The following is a 19,855-nucleotide window of genomic DNA, read 5'->3' as shown; positions in this document are numbered from 1 at the left end:
TTAACTTTCTTCTTTGTGATTTGTATCATAAAGCCTTGCAGTGACAAAAGATATCAAACAAAACAACTCTATTTGATTTTGTTATTAGTTGGCATATAGTTAATAGACCAAAGATCAATCCTTCCACCTGGCACCCTAAACTTGTCTTCTTGACCCTTACGTAATCCTTTCTTTTCTTATTTTCTATTTTAAATAAAGCTATCATTTAAAAATATTATGAAGCCTTTTTACTTGGAAGCAGCTTGTCCTTTTTGTCTTTCCATAACATTAGCAAAGTCCTGGCCTGTAAGGTTTACTCAGAAGGGCAGGCAGTTCACTGAGCCAACATGCCTGTCTCTATGCCTTTGTCTTGAACTCCGGTATCAATACAATTTCTATCTCATGTGAAGTAACATTAGAATTTTAAAACTGTTTTCTTTACTTTTAAACAGGCACCAGGGTCTGTTGATAATGGCATGATCAAAATCTCTTTCTTTCTAAACTAGTTCCTTGTTTCCAAAGCTGAGCATAAAGACCAAGTGATTTTAATTATAGTTTGTCAGCTTTCAAAGTTTCCCTAAATTTTTCTTCTTTATTAATTTTTCTAAAATCCCCTAAATCATTTACCAAAATAATTTATTAATAATATAACAATGAATATGTTGTATAAAAGACTCAATTTTCTGCATAGCTGTATTTTCCCAGGGAGTCACCAATAACTTTATTAGTTTTTATTAGTATCAGCTGTTACTACTTTTCAATTCTAGCCTTTGGAGAGAAGCCTCTAACAGGAATTTCTGCAGTAAAGGGTCAATCCAAGGCATCCAGGCACTGGAACTTTGTCAAGCAGGCCTTAAGGACACCTGGTAGTTGGGGCACTGGAACTTTGTCAAGCAGTGCCCTCAGGGTACATGGCAGAGGTGCTTGGTCATTGGGCACTGAAACTTTGTCAAACAGTGCCCCCCCCCCAAATTCCTGGCCTCACCATACATGCATACATGTATATATCATAATGTCATTGGTAATCACTTTATTGATATGTACTTTTATTAGAATACTATTATGACCTTTTACACTAGGCCTTTAGATTATCTACTCTTCAGGGACAGCAAAGCCGTGTCCAGTATGGTTTCTATCTCGTGGTGTGTGACTTAAGTCAGAGGTTAGTTGGTAACTCCTTCAAGCTTTGTGAAACTATTGCACTACCATATCTTAAAAGGTAGAAACGTGTGAGCGTGTGAGCGTGTGTGCGTGTGTGTGTGCCTTATTATGTGTTTCTCGTGCTTTATCTTTATATTTGTTTCACTTCATATTCCTGTTTTCTAAAAAGAAAAAGAAGTGAGAGAATTGGGGTGTGGACAGGTAGGGAAGATCAGGAAAGAGAGAAGAGAGAAAAAGCATGATCACAACATATTGTATGAAGAAATGTATTTTTAAAAAGTTCCATAGCTGGGCAAGGTGGTGCACACCTTTAATCCCAGCACTCAGGGAGGCAGAGGCAGGTGAATCATTGTGAGTTCAAGGCCAGCCTGATCTACAAAGTGAGTCCAGGACAACCAAGGCTACACAGAGAAACCCTGTCTCAAAAAACAAAACAAATAAAGTTCATTATGATGAACCAATTCTCAAAAATATAATCTGGCTTGTTTTTAATTTTACAATAGAATTTGATATAATTAACCCTATGCTTTATTCTTGCAAGCTTACGGCTTGTGTAGTATAAAAAGTCTGAAGTCTTGATTAGTGAGTTATGACAATATACAAGGCATCCAGCACAGAAATTATTATACATTTATGCAAATGTGTAGTACAGAAGAAAAGAAAGCAATAAAAATGTTTGCTTAGATATATTTTGTGAAATGGTCATAACTTATCAAGAAATAGGTACCCATAAATATGCTAGATTCACTAGATGTATTTTATGAAACAGTCATAAATTATCAAGAAATGAGTACTCATAAATATGCAAGATTCACACAATACACTGTTTCAATTGAAAAAATATAGACCAATTTATCATAGTGAAGAATTAGAAACAGGGGAATACACAAAACACTGTTTGAATATCAGTAGTCAAAGAGAGACATGAGCACAGGTTCTGATTAACTGGATACAACTGAACTCCAGAATTTTCTTCACAGAATTAATGGAAGCTTTATGTACTTGTCTGCTATCAGGAGTATCCAGTTGAGTACAGTTTGAGTTTGGGTCATGATACATAGATTTAAATTGGTCTTCATTCTACTATAATAAACAGCTCCTTGTACAGTTAGTTCTTGTAATATTTCTCTCATTATAATGCGCTTTTCTTCAGAGTGAAAGCATACATGAAATAAAGCCACTATATAGTCATGTGACATATCACCAGCATCATAAACATATGAATATAAATGGAAATATTTGGTGCTTTAAAGGCAAAGTTATGAAATGCTGAAGAGGAATGAATGATGCAGAATTCATTTATTTTCTCTTTACTACCAATTTCTAATTTGGGGAAGTAAATTATAATAACCAATAGACGAAAGCCTAAGTTGTAACATTATCTCTGGCTGTTGGGATGGTGCTAAACCAGCTTTAAAACTTCTTTGTAATTAAGAATGCAAGGACTAATCTGTAAGGTGGACTGTTCCTCTAGAATGTACTTTGTGCCTGATGCAATGAGGTGAGTTCCTATCTGGTCTTAACAAAATGATGTAGCACTTGGGGGCAAAGATGCAGCCTAGGATTCCTGCACTGGAAGACAAGATAGAGAAGACTTCCATGGCCACCATGACCTTCCCCTTGGTGCTATGGTAGACAGGGAGGAATGTGACCCGCACACTGAAGAACACCAACATGCTAAATGTCAAGAACTTAGCCTCGTTGAACGTGTCAGGCAGGTTTCTGGATAGGAAGGCCATAGTGTAGCTCCCAAGTGCCAAAGAGCAGAGGTATCCCAGGACACAGTGGAAGGCAACAGTGGAGCCCTTATTGCACCTAATGATGATGTGTCCATGTTCAGAGTGAGCATCTGAGTCAACAAAGGGTGGAGAGGTGCTCAGCCAAATCCCACACAGCACAAGCTGGACAAGGGTGCAGATGGGAATGATGAAGTTAGGGGCCCTTGATAGCATTATCCACCTCACCTTTCTCCCTGGAACAGTGACCTTGAAGGCTAGAACCACAGTCGTTGTTTTGGCCAAGATTGTGGAGAGAATCACTGTGAACAGAACTCCAAATGTGCTCTGCTGTAAGATACAGGTAGGTGTGTTGGGATGGCCAATGAAGAGCAAGGGACAGAGAAAACTGAAGGACAGAGTGATGAGCAGGATGTAAGTGAGAGCCCGGTTATTGGCCTTGACAATGGGAGTGTGGTGGTACTTCACAAAGACACCAAGGACGCCAGCTGTGAGTATGAAGAAGCCCAGGCCCATGCAAGTGAGAGTCATTCCCAAGGTGTCTTCATAGGCCAAAAAGGCCATGGCTTTCTGTAGGCAGTAGTTCTGCTGTGTGTTTGCATAATGACTTTCTGGACATTTCTTACAATTATCCACATCTGGTCATGAATGAAATTTAGTGTGAGTCTATGCTCAGCTTCCCCTTTTATCCTAAGCCAATTTCCAGCACCAGCTCTCTGTGATTTACCCTTTCCTGCTTTGTTTTACACTCAAGTAAATTAGTGCTCAATAGTGAAAATTCCCAAATTTTCTCCAATCAATGATCTCAAATTGGAGGATCCAAGATGGTGGCACCAATCGCAAACTGTGTCTGATTAGCAGGAAAACCAGGACTTCAGAGTGACCTAAAGACTAAACTGAAAGCTACAAAACACCAGTGCTGCTGATTCTCAGGTGACAGGGACCCAAATTGTGTGGGGGCACAGGTGGGTCCAACACCTGGCCACCCAGCTATCCCACAGAAAAAATCAGGGGACAGCCCACATTAGCCAATATCTTGGGAAGGACTGTGCGCTATCCCTGCAACTTTGGGCTCTCACCACTTATCTACTGCCCGCTGGATCTGTGACTGAAAGGCTGTGGAATATCTGTGCAGCTCCAGGCTCCAGGCTCACACCACAGTAGTGCTTGTTGGATCCAGGATGAGTAGAAGACAGGCAGAGCTGAGTCCCAGCACTGGACACAATCCACATTAGCTGCCTCCCAAGAAAGAGTACATGGTACCCAAGCAACTTTGGGCTCTGATCACTCTCAGCCCCCCAGCTGCTCACTGGCATAGCGTAGCTGTGTCACAGAGTAGATAAACATAGGCCTGCCATCACAAGAGGGCACGTGTAACTTCTGAGCAGCTTGGAGTTCTGATTTCTCACAGCCCCCCTCCCCAGCTGCTTGCCTAGGTAACAAGGAGCATACCTAGTGGCCAGCAGAGCTGAATCCAGGTGCTGGCCACAATCCGTATTAGTTCCCATCCTATGAGCAACTTTAGGCCTTGGTCTGTCTCCACCCACCTCTCTGAAGCAGGTGCTCAGACACATCTAAGGCACAAAACAAACAGGCTGAGCAGACACCTGCGAGGGCCACAATCCACATTAGCTGCTATCTTGTGAGCAACTTTGGGCCCGTGTCAATCTCTGCTTGCTGTCTGAAGCATACTCCTCTGACACAGCTAATGCACTAAGCAAACAGACTGAGCAGAGACCTGCTAGGGCCACAATCCTCATTAGCTACTATCCTGCTAATAGCTTCTGGCTCTGATCTCACCCCACCCACCTACAGCCTATTAACCTGATCCACCTAGGTCACAGAACAGAGAACTGTGCAGGCCACATCCCACATTAGCTGCTGTTTTGTGAGCAGCTTTGAGCTCTAATCTCTCTCTGCCAGTAAGTGGCTTACTGGCATAGCCCAACTGGGGCACAGAGAAAATAAACAGAGCTCTGTCATATCAAGAAGGCCTGTAGAACACACCAGCAGCTTTAGGCTCTGGTCCTTCTTAATCCCCCAGCTGCTTACCAGCCTGACCCATGTGGAATGCAGAGCAGATAGATACAGCTGAGTCTAGGGCAGACCAAGACTCACAGTTGCTGCCATTTCAAAAAGGTCTGTGGTGTAGCTGAGCAGCTTAACACTTGAATCTCTAACTGCGCCGCAGCTGCTTACTGACCTAGCTGATCTGGAACACATCAGATAGTCAGAACCCTGCTATCTCAAAAAGGACTGTTGGGCACCTAAGCAACTTTGGGCTTGGAAATCTATCAGCCAACTCCTCTCCTGCCTGACCCAACCACAATATAGACAGGGAAACCAGCTGATCCGATCTGAGTGCAGGCTCTAACACCCACTGTCCAACATCCTAAGGAAGCTTCTGGAGAGCCCTAGCAACAACCTTTGGCTTGGGGCTCTCTTTACTTGCTCCCAACTTGCCTGGCCAATGTGGGACAAAGACAGCAACCTCATTGGTGGAACCACTAGGCCTGCTAACACCAGAGACAACCAGATGCCTAGAGGACAGTGCAAGAAGACTAGTAACAAAACTCAGAGCCATATGACACCAGAACCAGTAATCCTAATACAGCAGGCCCTGGAGATATCAACACCCATGAAGCATAAGAAGACTTTAAATCTGAGGTGATAAAAATGATAGAAGCTTTGAAGGAGGAAAAGAAATCACTCAAAGAAACACAGGGAAATACATTCAAATAGATGAAGGAATTGAATAAATCCTACAAAGAATTACAGGAAAATTCCACCAAATGGGAGAAAGAAAAGAATAAGACTATTCAAGACCTAAAGAGGTAATTAGAAGCAACAAAGAAAACACAAGCTGAGGCAGTCTTAGAGTTACAAAACATGGGGGAAAGAACAGGAATGCTGGACACAAGCCACACCAACTGAATACAAGAGGTGGAAGAGAGAATCTCAAGTGTGGAAGCTATGATAGAAGTTATTGATACATCAATCAAAGAAAACATTAAAAATAAGTTTTAAAATGTTCCTGATAAAAACACTCAAGAAATATGGGACACTATAAAAAAGACCAAACCTAATAATAGGAATAGAAGAAGGAGAAGACTCCAAGCTCCAAGGCCTAGAAAGCATTTTCAACAAAATCATAAAAGAAAATTTCCCCAACCCAAAGAAAGAAATGCCCATAAACATGCAAGAAGCCAAGAGAACTCCAAATAGATTTGACCAGAAAAGGAAATCTTCCCCACACATAATAATCAAAGCATTAAGTGAACAGAACAAAGAAAGACTATTACAAGCTGCAAGAGAAAAAGGTCAAGTCACATATAAAGGCAAACTGATCAGAATTACACTTGACTTCTCAACAGAGACTATGAAAGCTCGAAGGTTCTGGACAGAAGTAATGCAATCATTAAGAGACCACAGATGCCAACCCAGACTACTATACCCAGCAAAACTTTCAATAACCATAGATGTAGAAAAATATATATTCCATGACAAAACGAAGTTAAATCAGTACCTAACCATATATCCAGCCCTACAGAAGGTACTAGAAGGAAAACTCCAACTCACGAAGGCTAACTAAGCCCAGGAAACACCGGAAATAACTCCACATCCACAAATCCAAAACACAGAAACAACGCACTCTACCTCCACCAACATCAAAACAAAAGTAACTAACAACCACTGGTCATTCATATCTCTTAGCATCAATGGCCTCAACTCCCCAGTAAAAAAGACAGAATAGATGAAAAAACAAAATCCATCATTCTGCTGCATACAAGAAACACACCTCATCAATAAAGACAAATATTACTTCAGAGTAAAGAGTTGGAAAATTGTATTTCAAGCAAATGGACACAAGAAGCAAGCTGGAGTAGCCATTCTAGTATCTAATAAAATAGACTTTCAACTAAGAGTAATCAAAAGATATGAGGAAGGACACAACATCCTCATCAAAGGAAAAATACACCAAGATGATATCTCAATTCTGAACATATAGGCCCCAAATGCAGAAGCACCACATTTGTAAAAGAAACATTACTAAAGCTTAAAGTACACATCAAATCTCACACATTAATAGTGGAAGAATTCAACACCACTCTCTCCCCAGTAGACAAGTCCTAAAGACAGAAACTAAATGGAGAAACAAGGAAACTAATAGACATCATGAAACAAATGGACCTAACTAATATCTACAGAACATTTTACGCAAACACAAAAGAATACACCTTCTTTTCAGCACCTCTCGAACCTTCTCCAAAACTGATCACATACTTGGTCATAAAGCAAACCTCAAGAGATACAAGAAATTAAAAATAATCTCTTGCATCTTATCAGACCACCATGGATTAAAAATGGAACTCAACAACAAAAGAAACAACCAATTGCCTACAAACTCATGGAAACTGAACAACTCCCAACTGAATGACATCTGGGTAATGGACAAAATAAAAAGAGAAATTAAAAACTTCCTAGAATTCAATGAAACTTGAAGGCACAACATACCCAAACTCATACGACACAATGAAAGCAGTGCTAAGAGGAAAGTTCATAGCACTGGGTGCCTTTGTAAAGAAACTGGAGAGATCCCATACTAGCAACTTAACAGCACACCTGAAAGTTCTACAACAAAAAGAAGCAGACCCGCCCAACAGGAGTGGATGGCTGGAAATCATCAAATACAGGTCTGAATTCAATATATTGAAAACAAAATAATTTAAAGAATCAATGAAACTGAGAGCTGATTCTTTGAGAACGTCAACAAGATTGACAAACCTTTAGCCAAAGTAACAAAAAGGCAGAGGAAGAGTGTTCAAATCAACAAACTCAGAAATGAAAAGGGAGACATAATGAGAGACTCTGAGGAAATTCAAAGAACCATCAGGTCATACTTCAAAGCATATATGCCCAAAAAATGTGAAAACCTAAATGAAATAGATAACTTTCTTGATAGCTACCAAGTACCAAAATTGAATCTAGATCAGGTAAATGAATTGAATAGTCCTATCATACCTAAGGAAATAGAGGTAGTCATCAAACTTCTAACAACAACAACGCCCAGGACCAGATGGATTCAGTGCCAAATTCTATCAGCCCTTTGCAGAAGAGTTAATACCAATTCTCTTCAAACTATCTGTAAGATAGAAACAGAAGGAACATTACCAAATTTGTTCTATGAAGCCTCAGTCACCTTGATACCTAAACCACCGAGAGACTCATCAACAAAAAAAAAAGAGAATTTCAGACCAATTTCTCTTATGAACATAGATGCAAAAATTCTCAATGAAATACCTGCAAACCAAATTCAAGAACACATTAAAACTATCATTCACCATGACCAAGTAGGCTTCATCACAGACATGCAGGGATGGTTCAATATATGGAAATCCATCAGTGTAACTCATCATACAAACAAAGTGAAAGAAAAAACCCACATGGTCATCTCCTTAGATGCTGAAATAGCATTTGGCAAAATCCAACACCCACTCATGTTAAAAGTTCTGCAGATAGCAGGGATACCAGACACGTACTTAAACATAATAAATGCATTATACAGCAAGCCAATAGCCAACATTAAACTAAATGGAGAGAAACTTAAATCAATTCCGCTGAAATCAGGGATAACACAAGGCTGTCCATTCTCTTCATATCTCCTCAATATAGTATTTGAACTCCTAGCTACATGAATAAGACAACTAAAGGAGATCAAGGGGGATAAAAATCAGAAAAGAAATCAAACTCTGACTATTCACAGACAATATGATAGTATACAGAAATGACCCAAAAAATTCTATCAAGGAACTCCTACAGCTGATGAACACCTTCAGCAAAGTGGCGGGATACAAAGTCAACTCAAAAAAATCAGTAGCCCTCCACTATACAAGTGCAAACAGACAGAGAAAAAAGTTAGGGAAACTACACCCTTCACAATAGCCACAAACAACATAAAGTATCTTGGTGTAACTCTAACCAAGAAAGTGAAAGATTTGTATGAAAAAAAAAAAAACTTCAAATCTCTCAAGAAAGAATTTGGAAAAGATTTCAGAAGATTGAAAGATCTTCCATGCTCATGGATCAGGAGAATCAACATAGTAAACATGGCCATCTTACCAAAAGCAATCTACAGATTCAATACAATTCCCACCAAAATACCCACACAATCCATGTTTCACATGGAAAAAAAAACCCAGAATAGCTAAAACTATCCTGTACAATAAAAGATCTTCTGGAGGAATCTCCATCCCAGATCTCAAGCTGTACTATAGAGCAACAGTAATTAAGACAGCATGGTACTGGCATAGAAATAGACTGGTTGACCAATTGAATCAAAGACCCAGAAATAAACCCACATACCTATGGACATGATTTTTGACAAAGAAGCCAAATCCATACAATGGGAATAAGATAGCATACTCAACAAATGGTGCTGGTCTAGCTGGATAGTTCCATTTAGAAAAATGAAAATAGATCCATATCTATCACCCTGAACAAAACTAAAGTCGAAATGGATTAAAGACCTCAACATAAAACCAGACACACTAAATCTGTTAGAAGAAAAAGTGGGAAGAGCCTTAAGCTCATCAGCACAGTAGACAATTTCCTGAACAACACTAACAGCTCAGACGCTAAGATCAACCATTAATAAATGGGACCTTATGAAACTGAAAAGCTTCTGTAAGGCAAAAGACACTATAAACAGACAAAAACGAAAGCCTAGAGACTAGGAAAAGATCTTCACTAACCCTACATCTGACAAAGGGATAATATCAAAAATATATAAAGAATTCAAGAAATAAACACCACAAAACCAAATTATCCAATTAAAAATAGAGTACAGAACTAAACAGAGAGTTCTCAACAGAGGAATATTGAATAGCTGAGAAACACTTAAAGAAATGCTCAACAACCCTAGTTATCAGGGAAATGCAACTAAAAAAAAAAAAAAAAGACTGAGATTCCATTTTACACCTATCCAAATGGCTAAGATTTAAAAAAAAAAAACCTCGAGCCAGGTGTGGTGGCGCACGCCTTTAATCCCAGCACTCGGGAGGCAGAGGCAGGTGGATCGCTGTGAGTTCGAGGCCAGCCTGGTCTACAAAGTGAGTCCAGGACAGCCAAGGATACACAGAGAAACCCTGTCTCGAAAAAAAAAAAAAAAAAAACTCTAGTGATAGCACTTGCTGGCAAGGATGTGGAGAAAGGGGAACACTCCTCCATTACTGGTTGGAATGAATACTTGTACAACCACTTTGGAAATCAATCTGGTACTTTCTAAGGAAACTGGCAATAACTCTACCTCAGGACCCAGCCATACCACTCCTGGGAATATACCCGAACTATGCTCCACTATACAAAGAGGACATTTGCTCAACTATGTTCATAGCAGCTTTATTCATAATACTTAGAATCTGGAAACAACCTAGATGTCCCTCAACTGAAGAATGGATAAAGAAACTGTGGTACATATACACAATGGAATACTACTCAGCTATTAAAATCAAGGAAATCTTGAATTTTGTAAGCAAATGGATGGAACTAGAAAAGATCATCCTGAGTGAGGTAACCCAGACCGAGAAAGAAACACATTATATACTCACTCATAAGTGGATATTAGCCACATAATACAGAATGACTACACCACAACGCAGAGACTGAAACATCGACCAAAGACCATATATGATGTGGACCTAGACCCTCTGCTCAGATGTAGTAACACAGTCTCCTTGTGGATCCTATATGTGAAGAGTAGGGACTTCTTCAGACATGTACTCTGGCCACTGAGCTTAGATCACCGAACAAGTCCTTGCAGGACGGCCTTCCCAGGCTACAGAGGAAGAGGTTACAGGTGGTAGAGATGAGACTTGATAGGCTGAGGTCAGATGTTAGGGGAGGAGAGCTCCCTTTCTGAGCACTAGGGGAGGGAGGGAGAGGGTGTGAAGGAGGAAGGGGGATGGGGAAGGAATGAGGGAGGGGGATACAATCGAGATGTGAAAAATTTAAACTGCAGAACAAGCAGGAAACTTATAATGCTAATTCCACTATGTGGGAATAGCTCTGAGACTGGCTCCTTGTTGGCTACAGAACCCCTATGAATTACTATTAGATACCATTCTTCATATGGCATGACTGAAGACTTACAGATTTGGGTTTTTTTTCTGCTCATACAAAGAGCAGAAAACCAGCCTTAATTGGTCTGTGCATTACACGCACACCTTATACACTTATAATTTTAGGACTGTATAATGCTTGTGAGAAATTATATGCTTTCAAAATAAAAGAGCCAGACAATGACATTGGATCAGACCTGACAGGATGCATTCCTCTCAGCATGCTGGACACTGACATCCTGTATCCTTCATGTTCCAGCACCAAGTGCTTCAGTTGCTGTTCCTCATTAGAACAAGACAGCTCCCAGGACACTTTCAAAGAAAACTTCCAATCCCAATTGGACCAGCATCTCAAACTGTCCCACACAGGACTCTATTTAAGCCTGAAATTACTCAACATTTAGAAACTGGAGCAAAATGTGTTTCTTAGCTTGTTTAACCATTTCCCCAATTTTATTTGGGCCCCTACAAAGGTTTTATTCATCCCAAATCAGCTGGAAGAAACCTTAAGAGAATGATGCCCCATTTCCTTTGGCGGGGTCAGGTAGGTTTTTGGTGCTTTCTTTCGCAACAGAGGGTTGTTATCAAGGGGAGATGGTTACAAGTTATTATTTGTCTTATCTAGAGAGAAAACAAGGTTGGACTCAGGGACATCTCTCTTTTCCTTTACCTTACATTCTTAGGTTTGGAGATAGGGGTTGAAAAGAAAGAAGGGGGAATATAGAAATATATAGGAAAGATAGAACAAAGAGTAGATTAGTGAATCTCCTCAACTTAATGGCTCAATTGTCACTCACAGGTTATTTTAAATTCACTGGTATAGAATTTTGTTTATACATGCAAAATAAGTTTAATTCTAGGTACAGTGGTATAGAATTCAAATGTAAGATTATTCATATATATATATTCTACTTCCAATACTGTGAAAGTGCTATTTCAGGCTGTTTAGAATAACTAAGTTATACAAGTTAATTGTTAGTTGGTCAAATCATGGTCATGTCAATTACTAGTATATTTTATCACATAGGTGTGGCACATAGATATGATTCTATAGAAAGATAAGGTGGGATAGATAAGGTCTTCAGAAACCTCAGAGATATGCAGAGTATGGCATTGTAAAATGTTTTTGTTATTTTAAAGATTCACTGATAATGAGACAGGTTAACTCCTGGCAATACCCAGCCTACCTCAAAGAGGATGGTGAGCATCAGAGAATCTCCTTATGGAGATAGCTTCAAATGTGGCAAGCAAGTCACTGAGCAAAATGTCCTCATTTCTACCTCAGACAGAATTCCGCCTAAAAGGGGGCAAGCTTGCATGCAGGCTGAGTCCATGGCCAACCTCTGCCAACACAGGGTAAGCAAGTCCTCAGTAGTACCTGCCTCACAAATATGTCTGTCAGTATATTGGGCCAGAAGGCTGAAGAAGATGTTCCAATGTTATAGAGAGTTTGGGTGACTATTCAGGTAGTAAATTCTCTCTGCCATCTTCTCATTTGGAAAGCTACTAACCTGTACTCCTGGTATACTCAGGTAATCAAGTTTATTCCTTCTCAAGTCTCAGATGGGGTTAAAGACCAGGTAGCTTAGTTTTACAATGACGCTTAGTTGTTTAGGGGTTAAGATTTTTTTTAGGTCTAGATAGATGTTTTAGGTTGATAATGACAAGATGTGATGGAGATTGCTGTACGTCCAGAATTTTAGATGCACCAAGATTGGAAACATATTATCTTCAAGGCTGTCAAATACAAATAGCCAAACCTCTAAGAATGTAACATTTATATAATTCCTGATTGTGTCATGGTTCTTCTTGCTATAGGTAGTTTATTGTATATATGTGTAATAATATAAGTGTATATGTAAAAATATGAAAAAAGAAATAACAATCAACTATGACAAAATACAATATAATAAAATGTCAAAGATAGAAAAAATAATCTCTAACTCTAAATTGATTAGAAGAAAAAGTGGCAAAGAGCCTGCAACACATTGGCACAAGAGACAACTTCCTGAACAGAACACCAACAGCCCAAGCCTTAAGGTCAATAATTAGTAAATGGGACCTCATGAGGCTGAGAAGCTTCTGTAAGGCAGAAGACACTGTCAACAGAACAAAGTGACAGCCTACAGACTGGGAAAAGATCTTCACCAACTCTACATCTGACAAAGGTCTAATATATAAAATATGTAAAGAACTCGAGAAATTAAACTCCTCCAATCAAGAAATGGGGATCAGAACTAAATAGAGAATTCTCAACAGAGGAACATCGAATGGCTGAGAAACACTTAAAGAAATGCTCAATGTCTTTAGTCATCAGAGAAAGGAAAATCAAAAAGACTCTGAGATTCCATCTTATACCCATCAGAATGGCTAAGATAAAAAATTCAAGTGACACTGCATGCTGGCAAGGATGTGGAGAAAGAGAAACACTCCTTCATTGCTGGTGGGAGTGCAAACTTGTACAACCACTTTGGGAATCTATCTGATGATTTGTCAGGAAACTAGGAATAGGGCTTCCTCAAGTCCCAGATATACCACTCTGTAGAATATACCCAGAAAATGCCCCACCACACAACAAGGACATATGCTCAACCATGTTCATAGAAGTCTTATTCATAATAGCCATAACCCAGAAACAGCCTAAATGCCCTTCAGTTGAAGAATGGATAAAGAAACTGTGGTACATTTACACTATGGAATACTGCTCAGCTTTTAAAAACAAGGAAACCCCAAAATTTCTGGACAAATGGATGGAACTAGAAATTATTATATTGATTGAGTTAACCCAGAAGCAGAAAGACTCACATGGTATATACTCACTTATAATTGGGCACTAGCCCAAAAGGCATGTCCCATGAAAGTCTTCACTTACCAGGAGATTGGGATAGATGTGAGGACATCCTATTGGGACTCTAGCTAAGAGAAATATAGGAGATGGGGAAATAGAAGATCCAGGGGGTCTTAGAAACCTACTAGAAGAACATCATGATGGGTGGATCAGAGCCCAGGGGGGTCTGCTCAAACTATTGCACTAACCAAGGACAATACAAGTAGTAAAGATCGAACCCCTACTCTGATCTACCCAATGGACAGGACAGTCTGCACAGTTATGTGGAGAGTGGGGACTGACTCTGACATGAACTCTGGTGCCCCGTATTTGACGACCTCCCCTTTGGTGGGGAGGTCTGGTGACACTCAAATTAAGAATAAACATGCTGCCAAGATGAGACTTGATAGCCTATGACCATAAAGTATGGGAGTAGGTCCCCCTTAGTCATAGACCTAGGGGAGGGGAATAGGGTGAAAGTGGGAGGGAGGGAGGAATAGGAGGATACAAGTGATTGGATAACAATTTAGTTGTAATCTGAATAAATTAATTAAAGAAAAATTAAAGAAAAAATAATCTCTAACTAATCCTGCCCACTGTCTTGATTGGACGATGAAGTGAACAATTCTAGTCAGTTCATCTTTCACTTAAATATCTTTGCATTTAAGTGATCCTTTTCAATTACTAATATAGTCACAAATCAATGAGTTAAATTGCATGAACCTGGCTCATTCATGAGATTCCTTCCTTGTGAAGCACCAAATGTGTGAGGTGGGCAGTTGAGTTGGATGCAAGAAGGTGACTATGATCACAGCTTATCAGGACTCATCTGGATAGCCTGCATCGCCTTCCTCGGTGCCCCTGCTGTACTTCCCCACCAAAGGGAAGTGATCAAATTGGGTGCAGAGTTCATGTCAGAGGTAGTCACTGCTCCCCCCACAACTCAACTCTGTTGAATGCGCTGTCAATTGGCTATATCTGAACAGGGAGTCTAGGTTCACTGCATGCATTGTCCTTGGATGGTGCAACAGTTAGTGCAGCCCCCACCAAGTCCAGGACTGCCATCCTTGATGGTTTCCTTGTGGGGCTCCTAAGCCTCTGGGTCCTTCTATCCCTCCGCTCTTCCGTATCACTGTCAGGATTGTGCCCAAAGTCTGGCCCTACTCTTTTACACCACTCTGAGCACTGTATCCAGAGTCTGGCCCCACTCTTCTACACCACTCTGAGCACTGTGTCCAGAGTCTGGCTGCGAGTCTCAGCATCTTTCACATTTCCCTGCTGGGTGGAGATTCTCAGAGAATTATCTATGTTGGATTAATATCCATTTATAAGTGAGTATAATATATACCATACATGTCTTTCTGGGTCTCAGTTACCTCACTCAGGATGATCATTTCTAGATTTATCCATTCGCCTGCAAATTTCAAGATTTTTTAAAATTCTTAATAGCTGAGTAGTATTCCATTGTGTAAATTTACCACAGTTTCTTTAACCATTCTTCCGATGAGCGGCATCTAGATTGTTTCCAGATTCTGGCTATTACGAATAAATTTGCTGTGAATATAGTTGATCAAATGTTCTTGTTGTATGGTGGAGATTGATTTCCAAAGTGGTTATACAAGTCTGCACTCCTACCAGCAATGGAGGACCGTGAAAAATATCTTCACCAACCCTACATCCGGCAAAGGGCTAATATCCAAAATATGTAAAAAGCTCAATAAGTTAAATAACACCAAACCAAATGATCCAATTAAAAAATGGGGCCCAGAACTAAACAGAGAATTCTTAAAAGAGGAACACTGAATGGCCGAGAAGCACTTAAAGAAATGTGCAACATCCTTAGTTATCAGGGAAATGCAAATCAAAACTCTGAGATTCCATCTTAACCAGAGTGGTTAAGATCAAAAATTAAAGTAACAGTACATACTGGCGAGGGTGTGGAAAAGAAAGGGGAAAATTTTTTACTTTTAAGGCACTCCTCTTCTGTTTCCAGTGTATTTACTTGGTATTATTTTCTAACAGCATTAATTAATCATAAACATAGCCCTATATCTTATTTATGTAAAAGCACAGGCTATATAATACATGTCAAATATTTTATAGAAATGTAAATATAAAAAATTCAAAGATAAATGCAGCTCATTCTACTTGATGTAGATTCTGCACAAGTATAAAATCTTTATTAACAGACAGTGTATGTATGACTCAAAATAATTACTCATGTGAGAAATATAGTAAAACGTCTATGGTTCAGAATAGATAACAAAAAAATTCTTCACCTGACAGTTTTAATTTGTATAGTGATGGGCCATGTATAAGGAACCAGAAATCATAACATCCACAAACAAATGTGTGTTTATATAGAGACCAAGACATGAGATCTAATCCAACACACCTCTTTAAATCCTATTCCCCATTGTATCATAGAGTCAGACAAAAGTAGTTAGTGACCTTGGGGAGCTTTTGGAGAAAATGTTCCAACTTTCATCTTTTGTCTAAGACCATTTGGAAAATTCCAGAAGTTGAGAATATTATACTCTTCATCTAATTTCTTTTGTGGATCCATAACCACGCGGTTTCCAGCACCACTTTTGAAATGGATATTCTTGAGAAAAGGGTGTAGCTAAAAGAGTTGCAGAATATTGTGATCAATTTATTTCCAGAAATGATCAGCAGAGCCCAGTGAAGCAACACCCTGCACTGATTGTAATCCCTCTTCCAAGCTACAACAAGCTACACTGAGCATTATGATGAAAGTTCCAACAGTGGCACTATCATCATGTTTCTAGACAGTCAATGTCAAAGGAAAGCAATCACACATACACATACACATACATACAAAACAGCAAACCAAACAAAAACAATTAACCAAGACATGCTGTTTGAGGCAAATTTCCACAACCTTGAAATGCAAGCCACAACCATTTATTTAAGGAAAACACTCACATTTCAGTTTGTAAACTTGAGTGTTGTTGATTTCCACAGTGTAAGAAGTGGAAAGTTATCTAACAGAACCATTCATTCAGGACTTGAACCTTAAGGTCTTGTAGCATTTGCCCATTCAGCATCTGGTTCTCTTATTTCCATTCTGGAATGTACTTTGAGATAATGAGAACTCAAATTGAGCATATTACCATCAGAAGATTCTGGGGTTATGTTTAAACACTGGATTTTGACATATGTGCATATAATCCTTGTTATTGCCATCTACTCAACACGTACATTGACACATGTGTCTGCTAATGTTTAGACAAGTAACTACAGTTGGCCGTGTCCTTCTTGGTAATCTTCCATGAAGTGCAATGGCGTATTGAATGTTTCTATGGAGCTTCAGTGTCACAAATTTCTATTGTTAGGACATAAGAAGAGACATTACCTCCCAGGGGTAGGCATCCCTTTCCTCATTTTGATGAGGTTGAGTTTGTACTTGTTTGAGAGTCATCTCATGAAGACTGTGAGCCACGGCATATACAGAATTATATATATATTGTAACTCTCTTCAGTCATGTCCATGTCCCATATATTCATAGGCAAAGATTCCAAGGAAGCATTGGGTAAACAGTTATCCAAAATTTTACAATCTTGTACAGAAAAAGAGCAATTGAAATACCTATTCCACAGAATGGCAATATAATGATCTTCAGGGTATTGGAAAGGGTTATATGTTTGGATAAACTTTCTAAAACCAGGAATCTCATCATGATGGTGTGAGAAAAAGAGGCTTCCATGCAATGAATCAAAGAGTAAATAATCACGAGTGGCAGTTAAATCCCATTGTGAATTCATGACCCAGACTTTCCATGTTATTATCAATTGTATTAGATTTAGCATTACACTATGTAAAGATTCAGTGTCTTCATAAATGATAACAACATTTGCAGATGATATCATAATCAGCTTGAGAGTTTCTTTGGATCCATAGTCAAAGGCAAGCAAGTTTTCTGGCATCATTCTTACAAAATCCACACACATTCTATTCCTGTCCATCTCTCCCATCAAGTCGGATAGAACCTGGATTCCATTGTGGTTATCTATGAGGACAAGTCCCACCCAGGTCCAGCTGAAATGAAGCATCAAAGACACAATACCACATGACAGTGATGTGTCCTTTGCAGCTGTCTGGTAGAGAGCAGAGAACTGTCCTCTGTCACTCAGGATATTGTCAAATGGCCCAAAACTAAGCTGAAGAGAATTTCAAATAAAAAAACAAGAAACAGAAACCAATCTTAGACCTGAGGCAGCACTTGCTATTGGTAGGGACTAACTTATGTTCATGTTATTTTAAACACCTATATCATCGTGAAGACATTTACTGAGCATTCTTGAAAGACGGAGTTTGCTGAATACCCCCAAATGGGCTCCAGCCTCTTTCTCTTCTCTATCTCAAGAAATGTCTATGAGGCTACATAAACCAATGCCCAACTTCTTCCTTTTGATAAATAAAAAGTGGGTCTCTCTCCTTTACAGGTGAAAACACTGGAAAACTCAGCAGATTAATACTGGTTTCTTGTTCCCTCCCAGCTATGTCCCTTACCTGTGGGTATTTGTAGAGATTCAGCAGTGTCCCAATACGTGCAGATGTTGCCCATGATGTCCCTGTCAGTATAGCAACAGTTTTGTTCTCCCTTCTACATGTGTAATTGGGAACATTTATTCCCATACCCGAGAGCCAACTGAAAGCTTCCCCCAGCATATTCCATTCACTTCTTTGGACATTATAAAGATCAAATCCTAAAGATATGTTGGGTAAAAGATGAGGGTTCCTGTTGATCTCCTCTGTGGCAAATATGAAGGCCAAATAACACTGGTAGTTCTTCATCTTGAACCTGCAGAAAATATTTGTCAACATTAAGGAAGAGGCCTGGGCATGATGGTGCATGCCTTTAATCCCAGCACTCAGGAGGCAGAAGATGGAGGATCTTTGTGAGTTACAGGCCAGGCTGGTCTACAAAACGAGTCCAGGACAGCCAGGGCTATTGCACAAAGAAATACTGTCTGAAAAAAACAATGAAACAAAATTGAGGAAGAGAGCCTATACTACTGTATTCCAATTTGATGACCTGGCTTTTGTAACTTCAGTGTTGTGTCTCAAAAGGCAATAAATTTTTGCCATTAATATATTAGTTTATAATATTGGCCATTAAAATAGCAAGTTTGGATGGCCAGCATACAGAGCAAGTGATGGTTCAATTACCAAAACCCCAGGGTCAATCTATACCTCCTGGACAGGAACATTGTACTGAAACAATTTCACCCTTGAAATCTTCTGAAAAGGAGATCCAAATTTCCAGACCCACTAATATATTGACACTGTAAGGAAATAATCAGTCAATATAGTTTTCCATTCCCAAAGCCTACCTTTTTATGTGACAAAACCACACATCATGTTTACACTATCAGTACTTCCATGGAGAGACCACAGCTCTTTTTTTTTTCTGACTAAGGGATAATGCTGCTTATGGAGATTAGCATTTGTCTCTGAACTTTGTTTTGGGTTTTGGGGTTCCCATACTAGCAGGTCATTCTGACCAACGTTTCCTTTATGCCATTACTATCTCCCTATCCTTTGTGAGACCCATACGATCAAGAGCATAGTAGTTGAGCTCACTAGCACTGACTTCACAGCCTGCAGCCATGACTTGAATCCTCTGGGGATTTGTTGTGCTATGTGAAATCAATTTGTGTCTATCCTCTTATCTGCCTTACTGTTTCTCTCTCACTATCTTCTTATCCAAGCCAAAGAAAATGGATTACACAGAGACCTGAAGTTTCCTGATGGAAAATGTGTTTGCCCTGAGGTTGAGTACACATAGAACAGATAACAACTACTTGATTTGCTGTACCCTTAACTTGGGGTTACTCATAAAGATGGAAGCAACCATGGGTCTTGGCAACCTCTGTGATAATGATATCATAAAGAAGACTGCCTTCAGTCTAAGTTGAATTCTAGCCTGTGTCCAGTCAAAATGCAGAGATGATTCCCTCAGTGCTTCCAAAAGATGCCATAGTCAGGCCAACAAGGCCCTCACTAATAG

At 39.5% G+C, this 19,855-nt stretch overlaps 1 pseudogene; it reads right to left on the bottom strand.

The window, feature by feature from the left end:
- Nucleotides 1-2,585: 2,585 nt before the first annotated feature.
- Nucleotides 2,586-18,778, bottom strand: LOC127203340 (vomeronasal type-2 receptor 116-like; annotated as a pseudogene).
- Between the last annotated feature and the right edge of the window lie 1,077 nt (nt 18,779-19,855).

This window comes from Acomys russatus, chromosome 19, assembly GCF_903995435.1.
Source record: "Acomys russatus chromosome 19, mAcoRus1.1, whole genome shotgun sequence".
NCBI classification, from domain to species: domain Eukaryota; kingdom Metazoa; phylum Chordata; class Mammalia; order Rodentia; family Muridae; genus Acomys; species Acomys russatus.
This window is presented reverse-complemented; position numbering and strand designations above follow the sequence as displayed.